Source organism: Juglans regia, chromosome 4, assembly GCF_001411555.2.
Source record: "Juglans regia cultivar Chandler chromosome 4, Walnut 2.0, whole genome shotgun sequence".
NCBI classification, from domain to species: Eukaryota; Viridiplantae; Streptophyta; class Magnoliopsida; order Fagales; family Juglandaceae; genus Juglans; species Juglans regia.
Genome location: NC_049904.1, coordinates 21878729 through 21898174, shown reverse-complemented (window position 1 = coordinate 21898174; position 19446 = coordinate 21878729). Strand labels below are relative to the sequence as shown.

Here is a 19446-nt window from a genome sequence, read left to right as displayed (position 1 = left end):
CAAATTCGAATAGGGGAAACACAAACCGTCAAAATTATAAAACGCACGTTTTGGGTTTAAAAAAAAAACGGACGCCACGTAAGGTGTGTGAAGAGTACAATGCTATAGGGGCTAATGTATAGTAGTATTCATTTTTTAAATATTATCATATCAAAAGATGATAAAAAGATAATGATGAAAATAATAATAAAAAATACTTTTTAAAAATTTATAGGTTGATTCAAATTAAATCGATCACCAAAAAAACAAATGATTTTCCAAATAAATACAATAGACAATCTTTATTGATGATCAACTGTTGCCTTATTAGGGCTACTCAACTCCTATAATATTTGGAATGGTAACTATATATTCCACGACTAACATCCATTTTGCAGCAACATTCTTTTCATTTCAATTGAAATTGACAGTATCTATTAAATACAAAATATAAAGTATTTTAGCAATAATTAATGACTTGTGGGACAATTTGGCATTAATTTTGGCCTGAAGCATTTCCAAGTATTCCCTATACTTCATTCCCGCGAATGCTGGACTGACAGCCGTTTCCAGTTATGGTCCAAACAATATAGGTTTCGATATTCTTGCATCCGTTCCATTCAAAAGTGCCGCATGGAAAGCACTCTTGTACTTGCCGTTGCTCAATATCTTGCAGGAAGTAAACACTTCTTGGTTAGAAAGATCCAAAGAATCAAATTTCTTGGTCAAATATTTCCAAGTACTAATTAATTAAACAAACCTAACCTGCCAAGAAAACATATGCATACATAAATATCAGAGCCAGTAGTAGTACTACCATTTTAGGTAAGACCTTGTTTAGTTATGCAATTCAGATAAGATGATATATTTTGTTGAAATTTGAATAAAATACGTTTATAATATAATTTTTGTTTTGAGATTTGAAAAAGTTCAATTGTTTATTATATTTTGTATGGAAGTTTGAAAAAGTTGTAATGATTATAAGAGATAAGATAATTTGGTTTTGTGTAACCAAATAACCCTTAGGACTCCAATTGGATCCTGTTGGAAATAAGTAGGTTTAGGACATCTGAAATTATATCACGTGAGACCACCACTTATCTCAAAAACTGAAATTAGAACAAAAATGTGAATTTTAATCATTTATATGTATTGAAGAGATGAACAAAGTGTTCGGATTACTCTACAATATCCTAATCAAATGTCTAGTGGCATGATAAAAGTTGATGATCGTAAGCTCCGCCCTCTACCAGGATGTTGAATATATATACACACACAAGCATATATATACCAATCCATAACATGTTTGAGTTAATTTTTGTAATTCTTGAGCTTGTACTGGGATATTATACAGGCTAGCTTGGTATTGATATTTGTCTGCCTTTCAATAAAGTTCCTACAATTTATGCTTCTTAACACCAAGAAGGGAGATGATTGATTGTACTTCAATTAAACCTGCAATTAATTAACTTGCTCATAAGAAAAAAAAGAGTGTGAAATTAATAAACTGCAATATGTTACAATAATTGGGAGATCCACCTCCATGTGATCGCCGATGTTAACCACGCGGAATGCATTAGGATCAGAATATACGTTGACCCACTTCCCTTTATGTTGCACCCGAAGGCCTCGTATCCCATTATGGATAAGAAGGGTCAAGAGGCCGTGATCTGAGTGAGGAGGTAAGCCTATTGCAACTTTCGGCTCTGGACATGGCGGGTACAGGTTTGCAGCCACAATCTGTAAAGCCAAATCCAAATTCATGGCCTTTTCTATGTAGCCTTCTTCCAACCCCAAGCTCAATGATATCCCTTCCATCAAATCTCTAGCTACTTCCCACGTTCTTTTGCTATATATACCCCATTGAAATGTCTTTGTTTTAGCAATTACAACAGCGAAAGCCAATATTAATATCCTCATTATCGCTGCTACAATTAATATGCATGATTACCTAAATCCAATGGGTTTGGCCGGACAGTGAAGCTTGGGATGAACAAAAAACTTGATAAAATCTCTCCAAAATAACACTTGGTGTTAGACTTTTGGTTTCCCTAGAAAACCATCTGTCTTCCCTAAGGTGGTTCACTTCATCTAAGATGATTCACTTCATCTATCAAGCATAGGTAATTACCCTTAATAAATAAAGTGGTTAACCCTTTCTATTTTTTGATGGATGAAATAATGAGGGTAGCCAAAAGGTTGTAGGAGTAGTAAGTAAGGGTCCCTACTCTTGCATATATAAAGAGGCTTGTGTTTTCCATTAGACTCACGCCAAAAAGTTCCAAGGCAAAAGATTAGAAGTTCCTTCTCTATGGAAAATCTCTACTCTCTTTTGTAGGCTTTTCAGTTCTCAAACCCAAATGGCTAGAGGCAAAGATCCTGTGGATCTCTTTATTCTTTCAAGAAGTTTTACAGTTGGTATCAGAGCCAAACCTGTGATACCCCGTATTTACGTGTATTTTGACTAAGTAAATTATTGTATTTATTAAGATTATGAGCTTTCTTATTTTAAATTTCAGATGATTTACGTTATATTATTTTAATATTTTTAATTGTTAATTCAATGTGTTTTCTTGTTATTAATTATTGTTCATTATTTAAATTGTTCTTTAATTTAAATTAGTTGTTTGTGGGTTTTAAAATTATTGTGTTGTTGGATTTAATTATTTTATTTTACTTAGTCTTTGTGTTTAATTTATTTTATTTAAATTTATTGTTTTGAAATAATTTTCGTTGGATCATTTGTGTTGGGATGTTGAGGACCTCGTTTCTTTCCATTCATAACCATAACAACAAGCACTGTCTCATGCTCTCTCTCTCTCTCTCTCTCTCTCTCTCTCTCTCTCTCTCTCTCTCTCTCTCTCTCTCTCTCTCTCTCTCTCTCTCTCTCTCTCTCTCTCTCCCGCGCGCGACGCCACTCTCCCCTCTCTCCCCGTGCGTTTTCTTCCTCTCACCTAGCCCGTCGTCGCGCGCCGCCGTGTCCGACATCGCCCCTCCCATTAGCTTCCCCACCGGCCAGCGACCACCACCCTCCAATCTCAGCTCCTCCTGCGCCGCTGTTAGCCCCCACGCGCATCACCAAGTCGTGGCCTTCTCTTCGCTCGCGCGCCGCCGTCGCGCCACCTCCCCTGCCAATATTTCTTCACCACTTCATCCTCGACCTCCTAGCAACCCAATGCACCCAACCCCAGCTTCGATCCGCCACTGGTGAAATACATCCAACTCCATTTCCATTTTGGGTATTTTTGCACTTCAACCACCCTCTACGCCACCACCCACTGCCAAGCACCACCACCACTAGCTTCACCGACATCTCAAAGCCCTACCCTATAAATCTCGGGTCTTCGTTTGTACCGGTTCAAAAGTGGGTTTTTGAGACCCATGGCCACAGTACATTTGGCACTGTTCTGTTGCTGTGTTGCCACTTCTTGCAGCTCCGTGATCCTTCGAAAATTATATTATAGCGCTGTAAGTATTTTCCAAACAATTTTCGAGATTTAAATGTATTCTTGCACTAACTCACTTTATTGTGAATTGATTGGTTTTGCTAGACTGAGTCCGAGGAGTACGGGGGTCAGATGGATTAGTGGAGGAAGTTTGTTTGTGTGATTGGATTGTGTTGACATGTGTTGGTTGTTGGATATTGTTGTCGTGTTGCGTTCATTGCATTTGCATGCATGTTCATGTTTGTAATTGAAAATTGGATTTTCGCATGATTGCATGCATGTTCATGTGTCTGTTTGAAAACTGAGTTTTCATGTAAGAAATGAGTTTGAGTATGTTTGAAATGTTTGGATTGACTGGTTTGAGAAAAAGGAAAAGAGACTGTAGGGATGGTGGTAGAGTCCCGCCTCCGGTGCACGCGGTAGGGATGGTGGTAAGCAGGGATAGTGGTTGTGTCCCGCCTGTGATTCCCGCCTACGGTGCATGCGGTAGGGATTGTGGTAAACAGGGATGATGGTATAGTCCCGCCTATGATTCCCGCTTACAGTGCTCTGATATGTATTCATTGTTTGGAAAGGAACTGTAGGGATGGTGGTAAAGTCTCGCCTGTGATTCCTGCCTACGGTGCACGCTGTAGAGATGGTGGTAAGCAGGGATGGTGGTTGTGTCCTGCCTATGATTCCCGCCTATGGTGCATGCGGTAGGGATGGTGGTATAGTCCCGCCTGTGATTCCCACCTACAGTGTTTTGATATGTATTCATTGTGTGGAAAGGAACTGTAAGGATGGTAGTAGAGTCCCGCCTGTGATTCCCGCCTACGGTGCATGCGGTAGGGATGGTGGTATAGTCCTGCCTATGATTCCCGCCTATAGTGCTCTGATATGTATTCATTGTGTGGAAAGGAACAGTAGGGATGGTGGTAGAGTCCCTGCTGTGATTTCTGCCTATGGTGCACGCGGTAGAGATGGTGGTAAGCAGGGACGGTGGTTGTGTCCTGCCTGTGATTCTCGCATGCGGTGCATGCGGTAGGGATGGTGGTAAGCAGGGATGGTGGTATAGCCCTGCCTGTGATTCCCACCTACAGTGTCCGATAAATGATTAGGTTTTGTGTAAATCATTTTCTAGGAATATGTCGGATTTTATGTTTTGGCTAAAATGAGATTTTTAGCTTGTGTTGGAAAGATAATCATTTTTGGGAAAAATAAGATTTTGGGATCTGTTAGTTGGTTACTTTAACGCGTTTTTATCTCGAGGGTTGTTTAGATTTTTACTTTCCTGCGATACCATTTTGATGCAGATTTTGATGCAGATGAGGACGACGAGCCTTAGGCTTTGGCTTCGTTGGAAGAGTGATCTGGGGATACTCTCGTGTATCGAGATTTGATTTATCTCTTGTCTATTTATTTGCCTTTTGTAATTTTTTGGGATAACGGTATAACCTTTTAAAGGTAATTTATTTTGGATACTTGTATTTAAATTTCTATTACTTAGTTGACTTACTTATATTATCGTTGCGACCTTTTGTTGTGCACTTTTGCATATTGCACACACTTGGGCACATTTAATTGGGATGCGTAACCCGTGTTGTCATCATCCCAACGTCACGATTCTCGCATTCCCATACGTGGGAGTTGGGGCGTCAAAAAACCTTTCAGCTTTGTGTTTGAATTATTAGTATTTCAATTGTAATTGCCCACTAGAAATTCACTGGTGAAATTTTTATTGACTTTAGGATCCTCGCGAAAACCCCATAACTGTTTACGAATCAACCAATCGCTCAGGTTTTAGTGAGTCAACATTATTAGTGTTATTACTCACTATGGTGCTAGCAATATGAGTTTAATTATTTGAAATAGTTAGAAGTGTCATAATGTGTTTTAGTCTACGCCATTAGACTCTGTTAATTATTTAAGATTTTTTGGTGCAATAGCCCATTTTCATAATTTCGGACGAAACGCCTGTTTGAAATTGTGAGTTTATTTTTAGGAGAGCTTCGGGGTTGAATTTCGGAAAACGATTTTCACTACAGGTTAATATGAATATTTAGAATTTTTCAGTATTAAGTTTATTTTGTATTTTTTTGGAGTGAATAGTAACCTTGATAAGCGTACCCAGTACAGTATTTTCAAAATCACAGTGTGAAATGTCCAAATTAGGTTGGAGAAGTTTTATTTGGACACTTGACAAGATCTTAGCCACACATAGTGAATGGTATTAGACACTTGGCACAAAGAGGAACCATTAGATAGATTTGTGAAGGAAATTAGGGTGTGAGAACATGCCACCTAAGCAAAACTTTGTTTCATCTGTTCAACCAAATTGTGCCTGACCAAAAAGGGTTTCAATCCTAGAGAAACCCTAAATGGTTGGAATCCAATTGAAATCCCAAAAGCTTGGTTGAAACAGAAACCCTATCGGTTTCCGAAACGCTAAAAGTTGGCCTCCAAATCCTTTCTAACCTGATTTCTAGCATTGTGCTTAATCACTTTTAGATGCTATTAATTAATCAAATCCTTGTTATGACATCATTATCCAACCTTTTAGACCTTAAATATTTGATTGAGCCAAGAACAATTCGTTTTGGGCTTGATAGCATCTCAAACCCTAACCAAACCCCCTTTAAACCTCAAATTGAAGCCCACTTGGTTGGGGCCCACCAAGGCCCACAAAATTGGCCACCTTGGCAAAACTTCTTGAAGAAGTTTCCTCTCCCACATGGTAGACCATCCACTGCCATTGGCTGCACCCAATAGTGCATTTATGTGAAGGAGAAATCCACTCCATCAAGGGTCATTCAAGCCCACAACTTCCCCCTCCAAACCCAAAAGAGCTCTCTAGAGCAGATTTCTGGGTCTTTTTGCGTGGCCATTTTCGATCATTTTTAAGTATTTTCGCACGATACTTCCTTCATAAAAGTTGTTAATATTTGAGTCTAGTTTTCGTGGATGTTGTAATAGTCTCATTCCATGCTAATTTGGTTGGTCAAAAGTATTTTGAACCATGGAAAGGTCATGTTGGGCGTGAAACTAGAGAGTATGTTATGTTTTGGAATTTTTGACCAAGCTAATGGACATATCTTGGTTCAAGAATTTTATGGAGTGTTTTTAGCATGTGTTTATGAATGTTAATTGAGGTTTTATTGCATGAATAAAGCTTTTGATGAAGATTTCCATAGATTTAGAAACTTGAAAACTAGAAGTGGAAAAACAGTTTTGTTTTGTGAAAGTTTGAATACTTCGTGGTTTAATCTTATTCCAAAGGCTTTGATATTTTTATATGATGCTCCTAAGCCTCTAATATACATGTTAGGATATCATTTTGAAGATATTTAGTATTAGTTTTAAAGATATGATTTTCTATGCAAGAGGATTTCGGTTAGGCCTAAGATTTGATGTTTTTGAGTTAGATCCATGTTTTATTGAATTTTAGCCATGTGCTTTTACGTTTGATGCTTGGATCTTCTTTAGGACACATTTCTAAACCATGTGATGCTTTAGTTTGAAGATCAAATGTCTTTAAGCCATGGATCAAGAGATTAATCAAAGTTAGTTGAGAGGAAAGTTTCTGTTTTGGACTAAGTTTAAAACCTAAAACTCCAAGTGTTGTTTTGTGATTTTTGGTGACTTTTGTTTGATGATTTAAAGCATGGTTGATCTTCGGATGATGTTATGAATGTGTTAGAAGTAAGATTTGATTGTTTTGGAATTCTTGGAGATGTTTTTATTATGGTCAAAACTTGTGTTTTAAGAGTTTACTTTTTTATAAAAAGCTTGGGTCTTTTTACAAAAAGCTTGCTGTTGATGATTAGCTTTTTCTTAATGGATATCTTAAGTGTGTTTTTAAACTTAGGATAGGAAGATCTTTATTTTAAATTTTGGTTTATTCATGTGTTTTGAAATTTGAAAGAATTGCAACCAAAATCAAGATTAATGGCTTATGTAGGTTTCGGCTATAGTGAGCTTTCCATAGTTGTGAATGATTTTAAATTTTTCTATTTAATATTTGAGTTTAGGACAAAAGTTACATGAGCAATGTAAATTTTGATAATTTTTGGAGTTAGGATGTGAAATCCTTAAGTTAGGGGGTAAAATGGTCATTTCCCCACATGTAGAGGGTAAAATGGTAGTTTTACTCTAAGTTGTCTCTTTTCACAGTTCTAATGGTTAGTAATTAATTTATAACTTTTAGAATACCATTTTCCAGTTCCTCGTATTTTGCGCTTATTCTCGTAGAATGCGACTATCGAGGTAAGTTAGCTCTTAACTTACTTTCAGGTTACTTTGTATATGTGATGGGTAAGAGAACTACAGTTTGTTTGTATGTTGTTATATATGCCATGCCATGCCATGTCATCACATGTGTATCTATTACACGAATTATTCTATCACGAAATACTTATATGTTACACAATGTATTCTATCTCATGTTACTATCTGTTGCAAGTATGTCACATTACGTATACCATATGTTACATGTATATCATGTCACGTAATATTCACTGTCAAATGTTATGTCATGTTACAAATGTTGTCTATTAAATGTTATTCCATGTTATGCCATGTTATGAAATAATGTCTGTCATCTTACGTTCACGTCACATTACACTACGTCAGGACTTCTGTCTTTTCATATTTATGCCATCGTCTCTCGAATACAGTTTGTGTATCTCGAGAACAATCTTGTTAAGTTATTAATGTCAATCACGACCCTAAGCGCTAGGATAGAGTAATATCCTAGTGGAACTCTTTTGTTTATGCTGGAGTGTCTAAATAGGTGTAAAATTTGTTGGATTGACGAAGTACAGTCAACAAGTTATGAATGAGGCCTAACTAGCTGGTCACCGGAGCGCACCAGACACTAACGCTGATGGACCAACACTTTATTTTATGTGTGTCCACAACAAGTGTGGCACAAACAATTCACGGGGCCACAACAACTGTGGAGCATGAAGTATGAGGCTACAACAACTGTGCAGCATACACTACGTGAGACACAACAATTGTGACACATAGAATACGTGGGGCCACAGCAATTGTGGAGTACGTATTAACGCACTCACATTACGCTTGAAGTTGTTGAAGTATGTGAGATAATACATGTTCTAATACGTCTACTTGTGTGGTTCAAGAAGTGACACATGACTCGCATTAGGATACCTCGGAACACAGAGGGAGGTATCAATCAAGAGAATCAGAATCCCCCAATGGATGGAAGATTAGCTGAAGTAGTACGTCTGCTAGCTAACGTGCTTAGACAACAGCAACATCAGCAAGTGCACGTACCCAGATCCGAAGTTAAGGGTTGTCCGTATGAGAAGTTCTTGATCCAACGTTATCCAAACTTTGCTGATAGTGAAGAGCCACTGAAAGCCGAGAAATGGATTATGGATCTCGAAAGGACATACGAGATCTATGGTTGTACTAAGGACCAGAAGGTTCTATACGCTGGATACCTATTCCAAGGACAAGCTGGAATATGGTAGGATACACAAAGGTAGCTCCTAGTTAGGGAACTAGGAAGTCTCACTGCACTATCATGGGAGAGATTTAAGGAAGAGTTCGACAACAGATTCTTCCCTGATTTTGCCAAACAGTTGAAGGTTCAGGAGTTCACGAGTTTAACTCAAGGTAGTCTGACTGTAGAACAGTATGCTGCTAAGTTCATGGTGTTAGGAAGGTTTGCACTACACTTGATTTCTACTCAAGGATGCAGGCGCAGAAGTTTCAAGTAGGACTTCAGCCAAGGATCCGTAGTCAAGTAGCTTGCCTAAGAATAGAGAATTACCAAGAGTTGGTAAATGTGGCTGCGATAGCAGAGGCTGAGTAGAGAGGTCTGGCAATCCAGATCAATTCCGAATGAAAGAGGAGCATGCCATTTGCTGCAAGCAGTATGTCACAACCCAGCCCCGGGAAGGGCGGAGTTGCGCCGTACGTGCATGTGCTTTTCTTTTCTTTCTTTCTTTTTCTTTTTCTTTTTCTAGTAACACGCAATCAGCATGGACATGACACACATGTACTCTAATTTCTAATCTAATAAAGGGAATACCTGATAACATTCACCCATAAGAGACTCTCAAAGTCCATACGTTCATAAAAACATAACCTATCATCCATAAACATAACTGTTCTAGTTAGGGAAGGTCCTAAGCGTTTGCCTCTCCCTCTGTAGTAGTGCCTTGCTCCCCAGCCTTTTCATCATGACCTGGATGTTTAAAACATTTAAAACAAAAGTGAGTCGAATACTCAGTAAGTAGTACACCATGCAGTGAACATACTAGGCATCTATTCTTTTCTTTTGAAAACATGCATACATAAACATTTTGCTAATTCTTGACAATGCTTTCATGCATAACAATTTAAGAGATAAACCATACTTTCATGCATAACATTTAAGAAATAACTATGCATTCATGTATAAACATTTTAAGAAATAACCATACTTTCATGTTTCACTTTCTTTGGCCGGTACACACTATTACACCTCGTGTGTTGGGGTTAGCGATCTTTCTTTGGACCTGGATTTTGCCCGTGGCCATAGGTTGTGAATCACTTTTAGTTAGGGGGCAGCATTGGGTGCACTACCTGTACTACTTACCCAGCATTGCAATCTACCCATTCCTTTGGTACCCTTTTCATTCATATAGTCATTACATAATTTCATATATTAAAACATTCATTCATTCAGTCCTTTCTTTCTTTCATTCATTTTAGTCCCTTCAGTCCTTTTCATGTAACAGTACATTCATGGAAAATGTCATTTAAAAGCATGAACTTAACAACATCTTTTCATTTAACTGTGCATTCATGAAAAACATCATTTTAAAAGCATGAGCTTAAACATCATTTTTCATGGCATCCATAAAGCGTCAGTTCATAGGGACAATTTAACATCAATTCATAAAGACATTTTAACATCAGTTCATAGGGACATTTTAAAACGTTTTCTTCGCGTCATTTAAAGCATCAGTTCATACGGACATTTTAAAACACTTTATTCGCGTCATTGAAAGCATCACTTAAAGCATGAGACATTCCTTTCATTTCCTTTGCAATCAAAACATGTTCAACATCTTTCTTAATCCAATGCACATGCAGTTTTATGAAAATATACATTTCCATGCTATAGTACATATCGGAATAATTAATAAGTTTATTGAGAGAGCATGTGTGGAAATCTCATGACTTAGAACCTATGTGCGTGCATTTCCTTATACACATACACAATTATAATCGATAGGGTGCTTAACAAGGGCTATCAAAAAAGGGCATGTACATACTATATACATTTACTCTTTTTTTTAGAAGAATATTTGCAATAAAAGAAAGACATTCTTTCATAAAGAGACTTGGTGTAAGAAGCATGGTCATAGCTACTTACCTCTATACTCCTCGATACTTCAATCATCAATATTCCTATTCCAATAAATAGCATAAGCGTGTTAATACTCATACAATATTCTTTAGCTCTCCCTTTAGAAGAGGAAGCCACGATATTATAATCTAACGTCCCTTCTATGCTTAGCATTAAGCCGAATGACTACTCCTCACCTCAACTTATAAGAGAAATAACTTAAGTATTAAGACATGCTAACTGTCCATGGAAATGCTACTTTAAAAGCTTACATAAAAAGTAGTTAAGAATTCATAGGCTTCAAGTAAGGTTTCTTTGGTTCAAGCTCACTTTGGGTTATGGACATTAGGAGATAAAATCTAGAATTCTCGACAATGGGCTTTAAAATAGATTTAGGCATCTCAAGTAGGCTAAACAAGCTTAGAAAACATGCCCTTTAAATCAACTTGTGGTCCCTTACTATAAAATGATTAGCTTATCAATATTTTGGACTCTTGGGTTAGGTAGAATTTAACCAAACGAGGGACAACATAAATGGGCTATTTTTATGGCATGACATAGACTTAGGAATATTTGGACGGCTTTGCATATCATAATACCTCATGCACAATTAATCCCTTATACATAAACTAACTAAGCTATAACCTATTCACATAAGCAATATATTAAATAATTTAGATAAAATCTCCCATTAAAGTTAAAGTAGCATAAAGTATAACAAAGTTACCCGTTAAGAAACTTTAAAACCTTTAAACACTTAAACTTATGATTTATTCACTTAATACCTTTAAACCAAACCTCTAGCATCCTAACAATAGATTACCAACCAAATCTCAATACAAGACACATGATACCAACATATATAAGTTAAAATCACTTTAATCATTACCTATAATTAAACCAAGTTTAATAACAACATAGTATTTTTGAAATATAGGAAAATACATAGCAAAACAACTATAATACCATTCGGTTTGGGCCAAAAAAAGGGCAGACATATTTAGTTGCAATATAGGAAATTAACTACGTCAAAACACAAGCTAAAACACTTAATTGGCTTCCAAAATCATATTAAAAATAAATAAGTCAAATTAGGATTTTTACCTAAGCTCTTAGCCTCTTTCAAAACACAAGTGGAAGACCAAATAGAGGGACAAATGTGTGGATGAAGAGCAACATGATATCACTGTTTTAAATCCCAAAACCAAAACATAAAAAATCATCAAAAGAAAACCCACTTGATCAACCATGGTTAAATTCGAAATACACAAAGGAGAAGGATCAAGGGTACTCTTACCTTGCTATAAAGTCATAAGCTTGAAGATGATGAGAGGAGTTGGTTTCTTGAAGAATAAAAGAGAGGAGAAGAAGGGAGGGTTGGCTTTAGCTTGCTTGGAAAGGTAATGAAATTTTTTATTTCTTTTCTCTTGGGTGAGGGTCAACGGGTATTCGGGATGCCTTAGAGGTGTTTTTATTTTTTTTTCTTTTCTCTTTTGTGTTGCTTTGGACGATGGGTTCAATGAAAACTAAAGTCAAAAGCTTATGGGTCAATGGGGCTCAAAGGCTTGCTTCAGAAGCTTATGGGTGCACGAGCTTAATGGCTTGTCTTGGGAATCCTACGGGTGAAAGTGATAAAGGGATTTAGTTGACTTGGTCAAGACTTATCACATAAGCTTTGAAGGAGAAGATGAAAACTTTTCTATTTTTCTTTCTTGGTGCTTTCTACGTAGGCTTGGAGGAGGGAAATGACATTTTAGTCTTTGTTTCCTCCTTCCAACACAAGGAACCAAATGGATGGTGGAGATCCATCCACCTGAAGGGTAGTTTTCACCTACCAATTCAATGGTAGAGAATAATTGGGCCATTTTCTAAATAAATAAAATTAAAGGACTTGAGGGAAAATATTTCAAAGCCTTAAAAATAATACCCTTGATATATTTTAATAAACCATATTTTAAAATAAAACATACTCATCTTAAAATAAAATAATTGGAAGTAATAAAAATATCTTTATCTCAAAATATTAAACTTAAATAATTGATAAAATGCCGTAAGGACCTACGTAGTAGGACTCGGGTATTACATGGTAGTGCCGAGAAGAAGAGGTCTTTTTCCAACCCAATGAAAGGCAAGGGAATAGTGACAAGAGGACATATATCGTCTGCTTATTCGTTATGCCCTAAGTGTGGAAAGCGCCATCCTGTAAAATGTCGCTGTGGTTATGGAAGTTTGTTAACAATGTGGGAAACCAGGAAATTTGATTAGAGATTGTCCCAACACTGCACAAGGTAGTGGAGCTGGTGATCACAAGCCAAGGCCCCACATCCCAGCATGCGTGTATGCCGTAACCCAGGTGATATCGATGCTGACGCATCAGAGGTTAAAGAAGCTGGCGTCATCACTGGTATTTTCCTTAAAGTCTTTATGTTTTTAATAGAATTACGTTATAATTTATTAGGAAACATCAATCTGTTAAGGTTCACAGCTTGTGTGCTATTTGATTCTGGCCCGTCGTAGTCCTTTGTGTCTACAGCGTTTGCATGAATTTGTAGTTTACAAACTGAGCTATTACCTCGATGGGTTGTAGTGTTAATTCCTGACAGGAATACAGTAGCTTGTACCCATTTAGTTAAGGATTGTCCTGTAGAGCTAGAAGGAACGATGCTGAAGGTTGACCTACTAGTATTCGGTTAGATGGCGTTTGACCAAATCTTGGGTATGGAATGGCTTTTCAAGCACTATGCTAAGATAGACTGTCAGAAGCGAGAAGTGGTGTTTGAATCCCCAAGTGAAGACATAATTAGGTGTGCGGGAGCATCAGTTATGGCCACCCCGCCTGTGATTTTGACTTTACAAGCCAGGAAGTGTATTGAGGATGGAGCCTCAACTTTTCTGTTAATGATTGTGGAGAAGACAGTCGAGAGTGAAGAAATCCATGGGATACCCGTAGTTGAAGACTTTCTTGAAGTTTTTGTCAATGAGCTACCTGGTTTACCATCGGATAGAGAAACTGAGTTCAAGATTGAGTTGTAATCGGCAACAACTCTGACTCACAAGGACCCATATCGTATGGCCCCTGCCGAATTGAAGGAGCTCAAGGTGCAGTTGGAAGAAATTTTAGAGAAGGGTTTTATCCGCCCCAGTTCCTGACCGTGGGGAGCACTTGTGCTATTCGTGAAGAAGAAAGATGGATCTATGAGGATGTGCATAGACTACAGAGAGCTGAACAAGGTGACGATCAAGAATAAGTATCCGTTACCCAGGATCGACAATTTGTTGGATCAATTGCAAGTAGCATCAGTGTTTTCGAAGATCAACTTGCGATCTCGTTATCATCAGTTGAAAGTTAAGGAACATGATGTGCCGAAAACTGCCTTTAGGACAAGGTACGGCCACTACGAGTTTTTGGTAATGCCTTTTGGGTTAACCAATGATCTAGCCGCATTCATGGACATGATGAACAGAATATTCAGACCTTATCTGGATAGTTTTGTTGTCGTATTCATTGATGACATCCTAATTTACTCGAAGAGCGAGGAGGCGCACAGAAAACATCTAATAATAGCTTTGACTATACTCAAGGACCAAAAGCAATATGCCAACCTCAGCAAGTGCGAGTTCTGGCTTGATGAAGTGAAGTTTTTAGGTCACGTGATCTCTATTGGAGGAGTAGCAGTGGACCCAAGCAAGATTGAAGCCGTAACGAACTGGCAGAGACCGACCAATGTGCATGAGATTCGTAGTTTCTTAGGACTGGCTGGTTATTATAGGAGGTTTGTTGAAGGATTCTCTAGTTTGTCTGGACCACTCACGGCCTTGACTAAGAAGAACGTGAAGTTTGTTTGGAACGATAGGTGCAAGGCAAGTTTTCTTGAGTTGAAGAAAAGACTTACGACTGCACCGGTACTTACACTGTCGGAGCCTCTTAAACCTTTTGTAGTGTATAGTGATGCATCTAAAGTAGGACTCTGATATGTGTTGATGCAAGAAGGGAAAGTAGTTGCTTATGCTTCACAACAACTGAAGAATCATGAGCAAGATTATCCTACGCACGATTTGGAATTAGCTGCAGTGATTTTTGCTCTTAAGATTTGGAGATATTACTTGTATGGCAAAAAATGTGAAGTTTTCACATGTCACAAAAGCCTCCAGTATCTGTTCGAACAAAAGAACCTTAGTATGAGGCAGGGAAGATGGTTGGAATTAATCAGCGATTATTAGTGCAACATCAAGTACCACCTCGGAAAGGCCAATGTGGTAGCTGATGCTTTGAGTCGCAAAAGCAGATCGAAGATTCGTCTATCTTGTCATCAGAAGTAAATTCACTCTTATGCAGGTTGAGGAAACTGTTGATTGAGAACCGTAGTCGAGAAGTCGTTCTAACCACCGTTTAGGAGTTCATTCCATTGGATTGGGAATAATTGAAAGACCGTTAGAAGAAAGATAGTAAGCTTGCAGAAGTCATCGGGAAAATTGAGAAGTCGGGAGGACCAAAGGATTTTAGCATCAGAGAGGATGGGACTTTGTATTACAAGAACCGAAGGGTCATCCCAGCAGAGCAAGAGTTAAAAGGAAAGGTAATGAAGGAAGCTCATAACACACCTTACACTGCTCATCCCGATAGTACAAAGATGTACCAGGATCTGAAGCAGCATTTCTGGTGGGAAGGAATGAAGAAGGACATAGTAGAAAGCCACCCCACCAACCTCAGCTCCATTATCGCTGCCGTTAGCCACCACTAGCCCTTCAAGCCGCGGCTTCATTTTCGCTCCAGCGCCGCCGTCGCTCCACCATTGGCCACCATCTTCTCACCACTTCATCCTCGACCTCTTAGCAACCCATTGGACCCAACCCCACCTTCGATCCGTCACCGGTGAAGCATTTTCAACAACATTTCCGTTTTGGGTGTTTTGCTCTTCTACTGCCTATTGCGCCGCCACCCACAGCCAACCTCCTCCACTACTAGCTTCACCGACCTCCCTAGACCCTACGCTATCAATCTTGGGTCTTCGTTTGTCTCCGTTTGAAAGTGGGTATTTGTGACCCACGGCCACAATGTATTTTGCACTGTTGCGTTGCTCAGACGTCACTTCTTGCAGCTTCGTGATCCATCGGAAATTACTATATAGCGCTGTAAGTATTTCTCCAAAGAAATTTCATGATTTAAATATATTTTTGCACTAACTCATTTCACTGTATTTGGTTGAACATGCCAGACTGAGTCTGAGGAGTATGGGGGTCAGATGGATTGGTGATTGGAGTTGTTTGTGTGATTGATTGGGTTGGTAATTGTTGGTTTGGATATTTTATTGTTCATGTACATTGCATTTTGCACGCATGATCATGTTTGTAAAGGAAACTGGGTTTTCATGTATTGCATTCATGTTCATGTGTTTATGAAAATTGGGTTTTCATGTGAGAATGGATTTTGGGTGCGTGTGTATCACGACCCCAAGTCGAGATGGGGCATTATCTCGGTAGAGCTCTTCTGGTTACTCAGGAGCGGAATATACTGAGTAACGTCCCCTGGATTGTCGTTGGGCTACAATGGGACCGGATGAGATGGTCTCGTGCCGGCTCCGTGGTCCTTCTATTGGCGGGGACTAGAGGATGTCTGGCCACGTATGCGCTGGGCGCGGAACTGGGCATCGCTCATTGCGTAGTGTGGATGCTTGGGCATGTACGTGTCGGGAGAGGAACTGAGCATCGCTACGAAGTCAGGACGTGCGGATGGTCCCTAGGGGAGGCCATGGTGCATATGGTAATAATGGGTTAATGAACTATTTTCTAGGAAAAATAGTGTGTGTTGGATTTTTGTATAAACCATTTTCTGGGAAAATGTTTTACGGATATTTTGGGCCAAATGGGATTTTGGCGTGTGTTGGAAAATATTGAAAATGATGTTTTGAGGAAATGCATATTTCAGCATATCCATGCATGTTGGTTGCATTTAATGCATTTTCATTACGTGATTATTTGGGTTATACTTACCTGCGGTACCATTTTGTGGTAACGCAGATTTTGATGCAGATGAGGAGGATGAAGGCGAGCCTGAGGAGACGGCTCCGCTTGAGGAGTGATCTGAGATCATTTGCTTGGTTATTTCAGTTACTGTATATTATTTTAATTATGGACGACTGTATAACTACTTTTTAAACTTTACTGATGTTTTGATTGTATATAAATTCTGGTACTTAATTTACTAATCCGCTGCGTTATTTTTTGTACATCGTTGCATGTGCACACACTTGGCACTTCATTGGGATGCGCGATCGTGTTGTCATCATCTGGACCTCTCGATACATCCTCCCCCCCTTAATTAAAATTTCGTCCTCGAAATTAGTAAGGTCAAACATTAAAGCTAAGACAGGAATAAGATTCAATTAAGAGCAGACTTAAAACATACCGTCCAGATTAATCGAACAAGTATGGATATTGTTCTCTCATATCGGCTTCTCTTTCCCAAGAGAAATCTTGGGTCAACGGATCACCCCATGACACTTTCACCAAAGGTATTGTCTTGGACCTCAACCTTTGCTCTTTCCAATCCACGATCTGTGTTGGGGCAACTTCATAAGTAAGGTTAGGCTTCAATTGAATGTGTTCGGGGTCAACAAAACGTGGCTCTTGCTGTCCAAAACTCTTCTTCAACGAAGACACATGAAACACATCATGAACATCCCCAAAATAATCCAGCAAGGCAACTCTATAAGCAACAAGCCTAACCTTCTCTACGATCTGAAAAGGGCCAACATACCTCGAACTAAGCTTTCCTTATAAACTGAACTTGATCCTTCATTTCTTGAATTATCTCAGGCCTAATTACTTTACCCTCACCAACTTCATCCCAACACAAGGGCGATCTGCACTTTCTCCCATACAAAACTTCATACGGAGCCATCTGGATGGAGGAATGGAAGCTATTATTATAAGCAAACTCGTTTAACGGCAGATGATTCTCCCAACTTCCTTGAAATGCCATGACACAAGACCGCAACATATCCTCAAGAGTCTGATTAGTATGCTCTGATTGCCTATCTGAGGTTGACATGCAGTTCTAACTTCAACTTAGTGCCTAAAGCTGCTTGCAAACTCTTCCAAAAATGGGACGTGAACCTCGTGTCCCGATCTGACACAATACTCTTGGGTACTCCGTGCAAACGCACTACCTCCTTGACATACAACCAAGTCAGCTTACCTAAAGAGTCAGTATTATTAATAGGCAAGAAATGGGCACTCTTGGTCAACCGATCAACAATCACCCAAACTGAGTTCTTTCCACTAGGGGTCCTCGACAAACCCACAATAAAATCTATAGAAATATCATCCCACTTCAACTCAGGAATAGGGAGAGGTTGAAGTTTACTAACAGGTCTTTGGTGCTCCATCTTAACTTTACGGCATGTGACACATTTCTCAATAAACCTGACAATATCTATCATACTCGCATTGGTTCCGCAGTGGCACAATCACGCCCAATATTCCTATAGTGGCTATATTATCCAAAATCTCCTTTCCTCAAGAACCTTAATACAACATCCAATAAATTCCAATGATTAATAGCCCCATATAATAATCCATGTTAACCTCAATCAACTCCTTTGCTACAACTTCTAAACCTCCATTGAATTCTACCTTTGGTAACCTAATGGCCACTTCCAAAGTTAACCATCAATAACAAATTGCACAACCAAATGATTAATCTCCAAATACAAGTATCTTCTCAAAATTCAAGTCACCACTAATTCCTCAAAATCAACACAATTTGAACTCCTGATTACAACAAAATACCACGCTTCTGCTGGGCACTTTGATATTCGCCAAATGCATAAAATTTATGTCCTCATAAAACTAATACCATCGGGTTCAAGGTGGCTTCATTCCTACTAACCAACTCTTATCACATTTTGGTAGAAAAATATTCTCTTTCCCAAAACTATGAGTTATAACTCAAATTCCTCAATTAACTCTCGCAGCCTTGATCAAAATCAATTTCCATGAAATACATCCATGATCATTGACAGAAAATCAATATCAAACAACCTCAACATCCCAAATTGAAAATAAGCAACCTCAACACAAAATACATTCATCTCATCTACAATAAGAAGCATACTTTAAAAAGCTCGATTCCCACTTGGCGAACCAATAAAAGCGCCTATAAAAATTCTACTGACAACCTAAACCCCAAAGCTCAACACCTACATTTAGAACAACATTTAATCTAGCGGTGACTAAACTCACAACGAATCACCATTGACTTCACCGAAACATTATCAAAACCCTCTTGGTAACTTGCCCACCTATTTCTACTCATATAAGCTGGTATTAACATGACTAGTTCCTTCAACAGCATTTCACTATTAAACCTTTAGGCAAGCCATACTGCTTGAATATTCAATCTACCAAAAGCCATTGCACAACACCCATGAATCTTAAAGATTTATTGACTCACGTACCTGATTATAATATTCACTGCTAATGCCTAAACTTCAACTTCCAAGATCTCATCATACACTGTACATGGCGACCCATCAATCTCTCTTCAAGTTAAATAACAATGTTCGTAATTCAACCAAATGGACGCTCAATCTCCAAAGGTAAGTATAGCCTCAAGATAAAAATAAAAATAAAAATAAAATACCTAAGTAACCTCAAGTCACAATTAATTCC

General features: G+C 38.5%; 1 pseudogene; it reads right to left on the bottom strand.

The window, feature by feature from the left end:
* Positions 1-552: 552 nt before the first annotated feature.
* Positions 553-19446, bottom strand: part of LOC109019848 — a 30769-nt pseudogene continuing 11875 nt past the window's right edge.